This window comes from Suricata suricatta, chromosome 10 (genome assembly GCF_006229205.1).
Source record: "Suricata suricatta isolate VVHF042 chromosome 10, meerkat_22Aug2017_6uvM2_HiC, whole genome shotgun sequence".
NCBI classification, from domain to species: domain Eukaryota; kingdom Metazoa; phylum Chordata; class Mammalia; order Carnivora; family Herpestidae; genus Suricata; species Suricata suricatta.
Window position 1 is genome coordinate 97,350,641 of NC_043709.1, and position 10,424 is coordinate 97,361,064.

Consider the following 10,424-nt stretch of genomic DNA (forward strand, 5'->3'; position numbering starts at 1 on the left):
TGTCTAAAGTAACCAAGGTCCTACAAGGACCTGAGGAATCCTCTGCTGCCTTTCTGGAACGAATTTTAGAAGCATATCAAACCTACACCCCCATAGACATGGATGCCCCTGAAAACTGAAAAGCTCTAAATTTGGCTTTCGTAGCTCAGTTGGCCCCAGACATTCATAAAAAGCTACAAAAGTTAGAAGGTTTTGATGGGGAAAGTAGGGATAAGCTGATGAGTTTAGCCATGAGAGTTTTCCATAATTGGGGCACCCTAGAAGAAAAACTAGCCAAGCAGATGGGAAAGGCAACTATTGCAGCTTTGTCAGATAAAGGATTTATATCCCCTGAAAAAGGAGGAGGGAAAGGGAGATTTCGAGAGACCTTTTCCTGAAAAGAACCAATGCTATTACTGCAAAGAGAAAGGACATTACAAGTGGGAATGTCCACAACTCAAAGGGAAGAAAAATACCCAAATTCTTCCCATGGCAGAAGAAGAATGAAGGTGCCTAGGTTCTCAGCCACTAAGTCCCCAGGAGCCTATGGTCACATTAAAGTGGGGAAAACCAATGTTAACTTCCTAGTTGACATGGGGGCAGCACATTCAGTTCTCAAGATGACCTTGGGACCGGTGACTAAATTAAAAACTCAAATACAAAGAGCCACATGGAAAACAGCTTCTTATTCATGGACAACACAGCGAACTGTAGACCTGGGAAAAGGAACGTAACTCACTCTTTCCTTGGGATACCAGAATGTCCATATCCCTTGCTGGGAAGGGATTTACTCAGAAAGTTGAGGGCAACTATCACCTTTGGCCCCCAATCTGGAACTTTAGATCTTCAGCCGGATACTGCTCCTATGCTATTAATCACCTGCCCTCTCACAGACAAGTATCTACTATACCCCCCAGGGAAAGAATTAAACTATTCCCCTGTGATCCAAAGATTAAAAGAAAAATTCCCAACTGTGTGGGCTGAAATAAATGCCCCTGGATTGGCTGCTTATCATGCCCCAGTGGTGGTACAATTGCTTGCCTCGGCTCAACCGATCCAAATAAAACAATACCAATCTGGCCAGAAGCAAGACTAGGAATATGGAAGCATATACAAAGGTTACAGGAAGCAGGTATTCTCATATCCTGTAACTCGCCTTGGAACACCCCCTTGTTACCAGTCCATAAGCCTGGCACTAATGACTATAGACCAATACTAGATCTACGAGAGGTTAATTCTCAGGTAGAAACTATACACCAGACAGTGCCCAACCCTTACACACTCTTGAGTCTCATTCCTCTGGATCACATTGTCTACTCTGTATTAGACCTCAAAGACACTTTCTTTAGCATTCCTTTGGCTCCTGTTAGTCAACCAATTTCTGCCTTTGAATGGACAGATCCAGATAATGGGGCCATCGGATAATTAACATGGATTTGGCTGCCTCAAGTATTCAAAAACTCCCCTACCTTGTTTGGAGAGGCCTTAAGTAAGGACCTGATGCCAGTAAGAGCCCAGTTTCCTAAGGCCACTGTCTTACAGTATGTTGATGATCTGCTCACTGCCAGACCAGACCATGCCACTTGCCTGGAGGCAACTGAGGGACTGCTACAAACTCTACAGGACTTAGGCTACAGGGTATCATGGAAAAAGGCCCAAATCTGCCAGACCCATGTGACCTACCTGGGGTACACACTACAAGAAGGTAAGAGATCTCTCTCTGCCTCCCGGTACAAGCAATCCTCCAGATACCTCTCCCTACCACTAAAAGACAGGTTAGAGAGTTCTTCAGAACTGTGAGGTATTGCCGTATCTGGATTCCTGGGTTTGCTGAGCTGGCAAAACCATTATATGAGGCCACAGCAGGGGAAATTCCACTAGTATGGACTGAAGTCCAACAAAGGGCATTCCAAAAGCTAAAGCAAGCCTTGGTTTCGGCCCCAGCCCTGGCCCTACTGGACATCTCAGAACCCTTCTCCTAGTATGTGGCTGAGAAGAATAGAGTCGACAAGGGAGTGATTACTCAACCCCTTGGGCCATGAAAGAGACCGATCGCCTATTTATCCAAATGCGATGGCTCAAGGGTGGCCTCTTTGTTTACAAACTGTCGCTGCCACAGCTTCCCTTGTAAAGGAGGCTGGTAAACTCACACAAGGCCAGACTTGACAGTCCTCACTCCTCATGCTGTAGAACCTCTACTTCATAGTTATCCCACTAGGTGGCTCTCAAATGCCAGGCTTCTTCAATACCAGGGCCAATTGTTGGACCAGCCAAGGCTCAAGTTCAAACGGGTAAGAGGGCTTAATCCTGTCACTCTCCTACCTCCTACTGGGGGTTCACCAGTTCATGACTGTCTTGAGCTCCTAAAAACCTATAGGAGTGGACGACCTGATTTGACTGACCAGGCCCTTCTGGATGCAACTGAAACATTCTTCACGGATGGGAGCAGCTTTGTCTCCCAGGGACAAAAATACGCCGGAGCTGCCATGGTAAATCACTGGTTGCAGGTAATATGGGCCCAAGCACTACCTGTAGGGACTTCTGCTCAGAGGGCTGAATTAATTGCCTTAACTCAGGCGCTTCAAGCGGGAAAGAATAAGAGGGTAAATATACAGAGAGACAGCCATTACACACATGTCCATGGTGAAATATATAAAAATAGAGGACTGTTAACGTCTGAGGGGAAATCTATAAAAAACAAGGAAGACGTCTTAAGCCTACTTGAAGCAGTGTGGCTTCCAGAGAAGGTGGCCATAATTCATTGTAGAGGACACCAACAAGGTGATTCTCTCAAGGTCCTAGGAAATCAAACCACAAACAAAGAGGCAAGGGCAGCTGCCCAAAAATCAGTGGGGAATACTGAGCAGCTGGTTCTCCATCCTCAGCCCACACTAGCAGATAAGCCAACCTATTCCTCGAAGGAAGAAACTCAACATTCACAAAAAATTGGGAAAAACTCCCCAATGGCTGGTGGCAGCACCTTGATGGGCAATTAGTCATTCCTGAGACTCTGGGAAGGACATTATTAACTCAACCCCACGAAAATACTCATTTAGGAAAAAAAAAAGATGTCTCAACTGGTGTCTCCCCACCTATATATTCACAAAATGACTTCTATCCTTTCAGACCTGGTGGAATGATGTTTAACCTGCGCAAAAACAAATGCCACCTAGAGTCAGTTACTGGGGAGCAAGCCCCGGAGAACATTGGGAATTGGATTTCACAGAAATAAAAAAAGGAAGTTACGGGTGTAAGTATCTGTTAGTGTTTATAGATACTTTCTCTGTTTAAAAAGCTTCACGTAAATGAGTCCTACCTAGACCCCTTCTGTGTCTTCCATTCCCTTCCAGAACCTATTGGAAGTCTTACTTATATACAGGCTCCAAATGACTCATGGTGGGTATGCACAGGAGGGCTTAGTCCTTGCATTTCTATTTCTGTCCTCAGAGTAAACCAGACCTCTGCCCACATAGTTCCTCAGGTAACAGTTTATGACGGCCTCACTGGTCACACTTATCTTGCCTCCCAGGGGGCACATCGCCAAAAGAGATGTCCCCGATTTAACTGCAGTAGGTATTGCTGGATCGGCCTCTCTAGGTGCCTCAGCAGTAGGACTACAAGATGTAAATTTCAAATCCTTGAGTCAACAAGTAGCCCAAGACCTGGGGCTTTTAACCCAATCTGCAACCCAATTAGAAGACCAAATTGACTCTTTAGCTGAGGTAGTACTCCAAAACCGCAGAGGTTTAGATTTACTTTTCATGAAGGAAGGAGGATTATTCGCTGCACTGGGAGAAAAATGATGTTTTTATGCCAATAAGTCTGGAGTTGTAAGAGATACTCTTGCTACTACGGTAAGTCAACATTTGTCTACCAGGTATGGTCGGGCTGAGTCAAACAATGGTTGGTTTCAATCCTTATTTAATTGGCCCCCCCTGGCTAACAACTCTGATATATGCTTTAATTGGACCCTTAGTTATATTTCTTTTAGCCCTGGCCATAGGACTAATAAACAAACTGATGGCCTATACTGGGTCTAGGGTGGGTTCCCTCAAACTTTTAATATTACAGCAAAAAGCTTATCTACCGCTAGACCCTGAAACTCTGGTGTAAGAATAACCTGAGACACAAAAATCAGTGGGGAATTTAAGACCCCCCTGAGATCAAACTGACCCTAATGGAAAATACCAACCATTGTTTCACTCTCTGGCTTTCTTCCTGGTGGACAATTTGAGTTGGACAATCAGGTTTTGAAAGTCCTAAAACGTGGGGTACATGGGTGGCTCAGTCGGCTAAGCCTCTAACTTCAGCTCAGGTCAGATCTCACGTTCGTGGGTTTGAGCCCCGCATTGGGCTCTGTGCTGACAGCTAGCTCAGAGCCTGGAGCCTGCTTCTGGTTCTGTGCCTCCTTCTCTCTCTGCCCCTCCTGCTCTCATGCTCTGTCTCTCTCTGTATCAAAAATAAATAAAACATTTTTTTTAAATTAAAAAAAAAGAAAGTCCTAAAATGTAACCTATAATTACAACTTAAATGTCAACCTGTTTTTCAAGACACTGTTGCAAAATCCCACTCTTTAACTCCTAAGTTCTCGCTTCTGTACACCTGCTTTGCACCGCCCCCCCACCTTTGGACCTATGATTGGTCACTTCAATTCTCTTCTGAGACAAAGAACTTTAAAATTCAGAGGTTCCCACCAAGATCTGGCAAGTTGTGTGTAGAAATGGGATTGACCCCCATGAAATGCTGTAAACTATGATTGGTTACCTCAGTGATGACCTTTTCTTGCCCCGATATGACCTATAGAGCCCCTGAGTTTCCGCTCAGTGGGAGCTCTCCTTTGAGAACTTCCATGATGCCGTTTGGCTGAACTAAAATAAAACTCCAGTTTCTTGCAGATTCTATTCTCAGTGACTCGCATTAGGAAACAAGGTCCAACACCATAGACCTCTGAGAAAGGAAAACAGGACTCTCTTTGAAAGAGAGAGAGAGGGAGAGTTCACGTGTACGTGCACAAGCAGGGGAGGAGGAGAGAGAGAATCCCAAGTAGGCTCCACACTGCAGAGCCCTATATGGGCCTCAAACCCACAAACCCTGAGATTGTGACCTGAGCCAAAATCAAGAGTCAGACACTTAACCCACCAAGCCACCCAAGTGCCCCAATGATAGAAATTTTTGACAGTTTACTAGGGTCCTTCCTCAAGGGACTTGACCTCCCCTTTATTCAAGGCTTCTGGGTCTGTAAACTGGCTCATGTCTGGGAATTGATTGACGGGCTGTGACTCTATTTTTATGATTCAGATTAGACTTTTGTTCACTTGACCTAAGACTCTTCTGCTTATACAGATGAAGTAAGAATTCAGTTGGCTTCCTACCTATTTCATTTTTAGGAACACCCTGATCAACTAGCCAATGTCATATTCCTATGCAAGTTCACATAGTTGTGATTTTTGCTTTTGAAAGGACACAGGTCTGAACCAAACTGACTCCATGACAGGCTTCAAGTTTCCGCTCTGACCTTGGAGGCCTAAGTATCGGTTTTCCAGAATCATTAGACAATAAAAGGGCACAGATTGCTCAACCAGGGACCACTCCAGTAATACCCAATCAGAAGTGGCCAGCTAAAAGTGCTTAACGTTCCTAAGGGCAGGCCTAGAGAGAGAAGCTATAGATAATCACTTATTGCTTGGGGCTCGTTACACCCTACATGAGGGTCCTGTGTCCACTCTGTAATTGGTTAATACTCTAAATATTGTGATTGGGTCCTGCCAAAAGTATCGAACACTCTAAGCAATGTGTATGGTTAAAGTTACTGCCAATGACGTTATGTGATAATGATTGGATCACTGTACCTGTGTCACAATTTCCTGTAACTCCCCCTTCCCAAACCCCATAAAAGCCCTACCCCTCCCCCCTTTGTTCGGGGCTCTCAGCACAGATCCACTGCACTGGTGAGGTCTGTGAGCCTGCCTGGCAAGCTTAAGCCCGTAATAAAGCTCTTTGCTTTTGCATGCGTGACTCGGTCTCCCTGGTGGTCTCTGGTTTTTGGGGACAGATATTGTGATCTGGGCATAACATTTTTTTTAATAGTTTATTTTCATGGGCGTAACACTTTGATTCTGCCTTCCATTATAGTAACCATGCCCACTTTGCCTTTGGTGGTTGATGGCTACCACTCCCCCCACCCCCCAACCCAGGATTCAGTTACTCCCATTGTATTCCCATTTCTCAATTCAATTGCCACTGCGAGATCTGGCCTACAAAAAAGAGCCATCACCGAACTCTTTAAAGATGCTGGGCCTCCACTCACAACCTTATTTCTCATTAGCAATGGTGAAAGATATGTCTTCCGGACCCTCCCAGTGTGGTGAGAGGGTCTTCAATAGCAACTCCACTCCAACATCCCAATCTCCCTAAGCCTTTGACTCCCTTTCTCCACATTAAACCAAGGCAGGTTGGGCATTTCTAATTCACTCACTGTGGGTCACCTTCTAGTCCCTGTTTCAGTCAATAAAACAAATTGTTAAGAGTCCTTGCTAACTCCCTCGGCTGCATCGTTAAATGCATGATGTCTGCTTAATGAGGCTATATTAAATTTGGCCTGATCCAACTTTAGGTTCCTTCCACCATTATCCCACACCCTCAATATTGATTCCCATACAAGTTTTCTGGATGTCTGTCTGCATAGATTAGAAAACTCAGGTCGTTCTTTTTAGAGTATATATGCACCTATTCTTGGGTCATATTTTGTACCTCATCTTTAGGGGCCTGCCAAGACTTAACATGGGATCCTGTGTCTTGAAGCAAAAAGGTGTGCTGGGTGTGGATCCTGAAGAGAAGCAGCATTGTCTTTCTGTAGCAACCGCCTGAGGAAAAGCCATTGCAGTTTCCTCAGGCAATGCAAAGTTAATCCCCTCAAGCAGGGGTTAGGGCTTGGAGGTGAAGAAGCTGCTTCCACTGTAGGGTGAGGAGGCTTTTCCTGACAGAGATTTATCAGAATTTAGGGCTTCAAGGTCCTTAGGTTCATCAGGGTCTTCCTACACCTCCTTGTTCCAGCTTATGGGGTCACATTCTTTCCTAACCAATGCTGCCATTTTAACAGCAGACACACTGAGAGTCTGAGAGTTCAGCTTGCTTTACAATTCAGCAGGATAAGAGTCCGCATTTGATTTTCAGCAACCTTAGCCCAAGCCTACAGATAAGGGTCTCCAGTAGGGTCGTCATTACTGGTGCTTATACTGGGAATTCCAATCCCTGAGCTCATCTTTTTCTTTCACACTTTGGCCAGTAATGTTGGAAGCAGCTCATCACATTCATTACTTTTCCAAAAATGTTGGGAAGTATCATATATATAGTCACACACACCTCTCCTTGCCTCTTATAAGTGGTTAAGAGTATCCAGTGTTATGCCCAGATCACAATATCGTCCTCAAAAACCAGAGACCGCCAGGGAGACCGAGTCACGCATGCAAAAGCAAAGGGCTTTATTACGGGCTTAAGCTCACTGGGCCTAAGCTCGGGCTCACAGACTTTGCCGACGCAGTGGATCTGTGCTGAGAGCCCCGAACAAGGGCTGAGCAGGGTTTTTATGGGGTGTGGGAAGGGGGAGTTACAGGAAATTGTGACACAGGTACAGTGATCCAATCATTATCACATAACGTCATTGGCAGTAACTTTAACCATACACATTGCTTAGAGTGTTCGATACTTTTGGCAGGACCCAATCACAATATTTAGAGTATTAACCAATTACAGAGTGGACACAGGACCCTCATGTAGGGTGTAACGAGCCCCAAGCAATAAGTGATTATCTATAGCTTCTCTCTCTAGGCCTGCCCTTAGGAACGTTAAGCATTTTAGCTGGCCGCTTCTGATTGGGTATTACTGGAGTGGTCCCTGGTTGAGCAATCTGTGCCCTTTTATTGTCTAATGATTCTGGAAAACCGATACTTAGGCCTCCAAGGTCAGAGCGGAAACTTGAAGCCTGTCATGGAGTCAGTTTGGTTCAGACCTGTGTCCTTTCACCAGTACAGACACTTTGTGTATCTCCATTGTCAGACCACACCATGTGTTGTCAGTGGTCTCTTTTCTACCAGAGTCACTTCTCCCTTTTCATTGTCTTTGTTCATAGGTATCATTTCAGATTTGCTTGTGTATTTCTCATCTTGACTCTCAAGTAATATTTACAGAAGGAGTAATGAAGTTCTTCAAGGAAGTTGGCAGTTTCAATGCAATCATGTTTCTAACCAAATTGATGTATAATCTGCACTAACACACTTCTTATCATAGCTCTCTTCCTTTTTTCCCCTCTTCCTCTTTTTTTCTCTGCATTCCCCCCACCACCACCTCACTTTTGGAAAAGTACATCATCTAGTCCTCCATGTGGCTTTCAGAGTTTACAGGTATATTTTATTTAGATATTTGGTATCTAGTTATCTCTGTTCAACTGTCTAAAATAAACAGCTCATAAAATTGGCTGAGACAGGCCTTCCTTCCTATCTCTGCCTTGCCTCCAGGCAATTTTTTCCCAGTGAGAGTCTGGGAAATCGAGTACAAAATAAAGATAGCACCTGCATTGGCTCCCCAGATGTGAGGCATGCTGGGACTTTGTTGAAGAGTGTTCTCTGCTTCAACCATGACACATCTGTCCTCCTAATCTTCCTTGTCCCAGCAAAGGATGCTTGAGTAGGTCTCCTAGGAGCTTCTCAGTTATTTTTTCTTTAGGAAAGCGTTTTGTGTTTTGTTTTGTTTACATTTCTTTTTGAGAGAGAGAGAGAGCGAGCACGCACACACATGAGCAGGAGAGGGGCAAAGAGAGAGAGAGAGAGAGCGAGGATCTGAAGCAGGTTCTCTTGACAGCACAGAGCCAACAATACGGGGCTCCAACTCACAAACCATTAGATCATTACCTAATCTACACTTGGTCGCTTAACTCACTGACCCACCCAGGTGCCCCACTTCTCACTTACTTTTGGAGAAATGTATAACTCTCTGGATGTCTGGGCAAGTCTCTGCTCCAGGTGTCCTCTCTTCTTTTGGTCCAAGGTTTCATTATACTTGGCAGATACTCCTTTTGGTCAATGATTTGGGCTCTAGCCACATTCTAATTTTATTACAGATAGGGTGTTCTTTTCTAATATTCATTTTATTGTTAATTTTGGTGTTTTGGTGTTTTAGGAAGTGAATAAACATACCTTTACTTCACCATATTTTATTGAAACTCCCTTACCCTTAAACTCTGTCTTCTCTTGACTTTGCTGGTATTAGTGTTTCCTTATTTCCTGCTTACTGCTTGTGCTTTTGCTTAGGCTCCTCCTCAAGCTTCTCTATCTGCCCTGTATATTTGGATGTTCTCCAGGATTCTCTCTTTGGTCCTTCCCCATGCCTTCAGTGTGTGTTTTTCCAATACCACCAGGCGATTTTCCAATTCTCCATGGACACTGACTAGGTGTCCTAACAAAGTTAACTGAATTCTAATACCATCTATCTGGAGATAGTGTCAGATCCTACAGGTGAAGGCTCAGTCCCACAGGACTGTCACCCCAAATTGCAAATCCAGGGTGTTACCTGCACTTCTGACTGACTGGCTATAAATCAGAGGTTCCAGGGTGCCTGAGTGGCTCAGTCCACTAAGCACCTGACCGATTTCGGCTCAGGTCATGATCTCACGGTTCATGAGTTCAAGCCCCACTTCAAGTCCTGCGCTGACTGCAGGGAAGGGATTCTCTTTCTGCTTGGAACTCTCTCTCTCTCTCTCTCTCTCTCTCTCTCTCTCTCTCCCCCTCCCCTGATCACGCTGTCTCCCTCTCCCTCTCTCAAAAAATAAACAAAAATCATTGTTTTTAAATCAGAGGTTTCCACATCCCTTCTTGGATTTGATTTATTTTCTAGAGTGTCTCACAGAATTCAGGGAAATATTTACTTCTGATGATCAGTGTTAAAAAAAAAACAATTTAGGGGCTCCTGGGTGGCTCAGTCAGTTAAGCAACTGACTCTTGATTTTGCTTCAGGTCATGATTTCATCGTTTGAGGGTTTGAGCCCTGTGTCAGGCTCTGCACTGCTAGCCTGCTTGGGATTCTCTTCTCTCTCTGCCCCTCCTGTACTTGCTCAAACACACTCTCCCCTCTCTCTCTCAAAATAAATGGATAACCTTTGGCAAAAATAAATAAATAAATGAGCAAATTTGAAGAACTAATTGGCTTATTAAACAATCATGGGGGCTCCTGGGTGGCTCAGTCAGTTAAGCATTCAACTTCTGCTCTGGTCATGATCTCATGGTTTATGGGTTCAAGTCCCACATTGGGTTCTGTGCTGACAGCTCAGAGCCTGGAGCTGCTTCAGATTCTGTGTCTCTTTTTCTCTCTCTGCCCTTTCCCTGCTCATACTCTGTCTCTCTCTCAAAAATAAATAAACATTAAAATAAATTTAAAAAAAAACAATCATGATT